The sequence below is a fragment of the Cyanistes caeruleus genome, chromosome 19, assembly GCF_971803275.1.
Source record: "Cyanistes caeruleus chromosome 19, bCyaCae1.hap1.1, whole genome shotgun sequence".
In the NCBI taxonomy this organism is placed as follows: Eukaryota; Metazoa; Chordata; class Aves; order Passeriformes; family Paridae; genus Cyanistes; species Cyanistes caeruleus.
The window spans coordinates 6,632,473-6,637,508 of NC_141719.1; the positions used below are offsets into that span (position 1 = coordinate 6,632,473).

Sequence of the window (5,036 nt, forward strand, 5' to 3'; positions counted from 1 at the left end):
CTTCCCAAAAACACCATAATGTGTTTGATGGCTGCAGAGTTCCTGATGGGAGACACTTCATGCTTTCTGTGCCATACCTACTTTACCACATAAAAATGTTTAATTATATGGAAATATTGCTGTTGGTTCTTCCAGTCTTAATGATGCACATCTGTGGAAGCAGATGATACCTGGGAAAATAAAGCAGCACAAACAAAGGGGCCAGCTTGCTGTAGGAAGGAAAGAGCAACTCTGACACTGTAGAGAAGGTTCAGCACTTGCTGCTTCTGCTGGGAGGAATTTTTGGCTTATCTGAAAGCCCAGGGTTAGAAGAAATAATGTTTTCAAAAGTTTGGGTTTGTTTTTTCCTGTAAGTAGAAATCCTGCTGAGCTTTAGAACAGCTAGCTCACCTTCCAGAAAGAAAACTGAGCAAAATGTGTCATCTATAAAGGCAAAAGAAACCCCAACTGAAGTTTATGAGGGTTGTGGCAAGTAAGATATGGTGGAAAAGGAAGCATGTGGATCCAGAGAGGTCTTTTCATGTGTTTTTAGCACAGAGTTTTGACTTTGGTGGATTGTTTTTGTTTTTTTTAATGGGATTGATACAGTTTTTTATGGGTGGTTTGGAGTTGTTTGGGTTTTTTTTTGTTTGGTAGTTAACTCAGGCACCTCTCATCACTGCAGCATTAGAAAATGCAGCCATCTCAAGAAATTGTTTGTGGTCACATATTTTATTATTCACTTATTTTAGAGGTTTTAGGTATTTTCTCAACCCACTGAGGATTCACAAGATGAAGCTACAGCAATATTGATGCTGGCAGTGCTCCCTTCCCTGAGCACAGTCACTCCAGCCTAGAGGTGGGTTCTTAATTCTTTGAACATTTATTGCACTCTTTATTTTTTTTACGTTCAAAATGTATGTTTAGTCTATTGAAGGAATTTGAGGACTTGTAAGAGTCAAAATCTGTTCTTATTGAGATATTTAAACATTTATATCTAAGTCTATAGGCAGCACATCCTAATTCCTGCTTCACATTTCCATGTGTTTTCCTTTGCCTTCTGTGGCATCTCACTGAATATCTGCTACTGGGGCAGGTGGGGAGTTTGTGTGGGGAGTTAATTTGAAATCAATATCAATTCAAGATTTTTTGAGAAATTGCTCTTCTCTGTATTTTCTCCTGCTTTTAAGATGTTACTATCTGCATGATCTTCTAACTTATTACAGATCTCAAGAGGAAAATAAAGTTGGAACAAAGAGAAAATTCTTCAGTCGGTTCTAAGTTTTCCATTTCCCATATTGTTTGGAAGTTTTTCTTTTCATCACCCACCTGACAATTCCTGCTCCTGTTGACTTTTCAGGGCCCTCTCCTTGCTGAGGGTCAGCTAAATAATCCATGAGGATCAGTCAGCAGACAGCTGCTGCTGCTTTTCAACTGTTCATGTTTTTGCCTGGCTGTTATTAGTTTAAAGGCAGCATTCACAGTTTTTGTTTGCTCAACATCACTGTTTTTCATGGAATTGTAGTTCAAAGGAAAAAGTTCTGGATCTTAATGGAAATTTTCCTAACCCCTTTTTCCCTTTTGCAGTTGTGGAAGCTGATGCTTGAGCAATACAAATCCCTCATGTGTGACCAAGGGAAGAATTTTCACCTTCTAGAAACTGCACAAAGAAAAAGCTGTAAAGCAAATGAAAATCAGTGGTCCAATCAGAAGATTCAATTCTGAAGAAAAAGAGTTTTCCTCTGAATGCTAGTTGGTAAAGATGCCTCTGTCCTGAGTTTTCTTCCTGGAAATGCCTGTACAGCTGGGAAAGGTCCCCTGTGGTGTGAAACACATCTGTGCCCTGGATCTGATGCTCTTTGCATTGTGGAAAATTTCTGCAGCTTGGGGCTTTTGTCTAAAATTTGTCACTTTCCAGGGGAGGAAGAAGCAAATATCTTTCTCCTGTAAAGAACCTGTCCTTTTTTTTGTATGAGTTCAGTCCTGCACTGAAAACTTCAGATTTGCTTTAGACTGGCAGTGCTGCAAGGAATAGAAGCCACCCCAAAAAGAGACAGAGAGACTGTTCTGATTTAAGTAAAATACATTGTCTGAAAAGTAATTCTGTTATAAAGTGCTCAATGTGTTTTATTGCAACTTTCATTTGATTATTGTTTAAACCTCAGCATGTAGGTTTATATATATTTTCTGTCCTGGTTTTCACAGAAACAGATGGTGTATGTCTGCCAATCGATCTGTCCTGAAGTGGCTGAGTAAAATACTTTTATTATAGCAAAAATAATTTAGAAAATTCCTGGTCTCACTCCTTTGTGTGCAAAATTGACTTCTGGTGCGAAGCAAGTTTTATCACTGCTCAAACTGGTATTGATCAAACTATCAAAAATTGTGTTATGGTTTCAGCAGCCTGTCTGGAAACACCTACAGGATTAAGGTTTTCTGTTTAAATTCTAAAATCAGTCTTGATCCTATGAAATATAATTTTTAAAAGAATTTAAAATTTTATTACTGTTCTTGGTCTTCTAGAAAAGAAAATTGTAACTTGAAGTAATCCTGTCCCTTTTTTTTTTTCCCATTTCCTCATCTGAAAGTAATTAATTTAAATGTTAGTAGTATTTTTTTTATACATCCAGATCAATTCGAATTTTGGGATTAAAGATACTGCTTAAAACTCCAGTTATGAAGGAAATTCTGAAGAGTAAATTAAGGGTATGCTTAACTTAGTAAAATGTTCTATAAAAAATCTAGATACACACAAATGTCAGGATACTGTGTATTTTAGATATGTAATATAACAACTAAAAGTATAGCCATCCCAAAAATGTCATAGCTTCAGAAAATGAAATTATTTTAATCTACCTTCAGGTCACAGAAAGAAAACACTATATTACCATTCCAGGAAATAATGTTAAAGATAATTTTTTTTTTCTCCCACTACTCTTAATGACTTTCTATCTGCACATGTAGATAACTCCCCTAGGACCTGAATTTCCATTATCCAAATTAATTCATTATCTAGGAGTACTGAACTCCATTGGTGGGAGTTTGGTTTCTAAATGTGTTCATTGATTTTGAAACCCACACTTTGGCCTTTTGCCTTCTTAAGCCAGGAAGAGGAACCTCTTTCAGACTGAAGTGTCCCAGCAAAAAAATAGCTTTTGCACCTAGCTGCTTTATCTTTCTTCAGCTTTATGTTTTCCAAGGCTTTTCAGTCCATTTAATGCATAAATGTAGTGGTAGAGACACGTTGGCATTTAAAAACCCACTCAGAAACCTGACACTGGAGCAATTTTGCCCTCAAAAACAGCAGTTTCTCCTTGGTCCTGCATCAGGAGCTGATTTCCAGAAAAACCCTTGGGTGGAAGCTTTTATTCCTAAAACTGATCCAGACTCTGAACATGTGGCCCATATCAGAAAATACTTTTTGCAAGAAGTTGTTTTGACTTTAGGGGAACTGTCCTCCTCTGTTTATCATCAATTACTCTCACAGAGAAATATGAAATAAAGGAAATGAGGAAAAAGTAATGTACAGATTTGTATCCTGCCTGGATCTCCCTCCAGCAGCTGATGTTTTCTACTACAATGGGGATGATAAAATCATTGCATGTTAGAAAGTAAAGCTCTGGCTTTTTGGAGTGAGAAATCTCAGTGCTGACATGTATCTTGTGGTTTTAGTAGAGATTTGGAGAGCTTTTAGGCTTGAATCTCTGAGGTAAGCTCTAGCAAGGCTGATTTCCAACAGGAAAAGTGGGTCATGGAAGAAGGAGATACTAATTACAACTAAAATCTCCAGAGAGCTATTCTCTAAATCTAGATATAACAATGTGAGAAAAGAAATGAGCTGAACATGCCCTGATTTACAATTCATCAGGTTGTAAGGTTGATTTTTATTAAGTTAATGTCATCAGGCAACTTGAAAGAGCAGTGATCTAAACACATTTGGAGCATTGTGGTTAGGATTTATTTTTAATTGCACTGGGATATCAACAATGTTATCTTGAAGCAGCAGGTTCACAGTGCTGCTGTTGGTACAATCTAACCTGCACATCTTCTCTGGTAACCCTGAAGATACTGGGAAATAATGATTTTGTTCACATAAATTTGAAATATTTTTGTCTATTCACCATTAAAGTATGTGTTTCTTGTGATATTTATTGGGTGTAAATAGGTCTGTGTTAGTAAAAAGGTACCTGGATGAATGAGCAGCTATTTTGTGGTTTTTTTCAAAGAGTTTCTCTGATTTTCTGCAGTTGCTGCTACTCTGACTTAATTGCAGGGGAGGTGGGATAGAAATTAGCAGACACGTGTCTTAATTGTGGAGCTGAACTGTAAATCTGTACATCTACAAAACTGAGGGAAGCCAGAAGTACAGAGTGGTTTTTAAAGGTCCATTAATGACTGGTGTGTGTGTGAACACTTGTCCTGTTTCACGAGGCCACGTGGCAGCACCAGTTCCACCAAATTTACTTTGAAAAATGAAGTCCCTCTGCAATGGACTTCTGCTGTGCTTTCCTCCAGGAAAGGCTGAGTCACAGTGGTAAACCCTGAGCTCATCAATGCATTAAAAAAAATAAAATAAAATCTTCTTTGGTTTGGTAAAATTTCATGATGCAAGTGCCATAGATAATTACTGTGTAAATATTGTCATAAATGAACCAATGCAATTTCAGCGCTTGATTAATGGAGTGAGTAAGCTACTGGGATGTGTTAATGTTCACAGATGTAGCAGACCTTAAAAGAGGAAATGAAATCTAAATTATCTAGATGAAATTAGAGGGGAAAATTCACATAAGAAAATTGTGTGAAAGCAGTGGGGAGCTCACGTAGCCTGCGTGAGAATTCCCTGTTGTCCCTCACAGGAAATGCAGACACCCAGCTTCTCACATGTAAAGGGATAAGTAGGTAATTTTACACTGAAAAGTGCCAGATGGAGGTCTGCCCCAGAATTTCAGTTTAAGGAAAAATAATTGAACTAAAACAAACATGTTTATTGTTCAGGGAGAAATATCTGTGGTTAATGTAGCAGGCACAACTTCCACCCTCAGGTTAAACTTGATGCA

The 5,036-nt window shown here is 37.2% G+C and overlaps 1 long non-coding RNA gene across 1 annotated transcript; it reads left to right on the forward strand.

Annotated features, from left to right (window-relative positions):
• Positions 1-208: 208 nt before the first annotated feature.
• LOC111937521 (uncharacterized) lies at positions 209-4,181 on the forward strand. Its single transcript, XR_002868661.2, has 3 exons — positions 209-472; positions 732-838; positions 1,567-4,181. It is a non-coding gene; the product is annotated as an uncharacterized LOC111937521 (long non-coding RNA).
• The last annotated feature ends 855 nt before the right edge of the window (positions 4,182-5,036 follow it).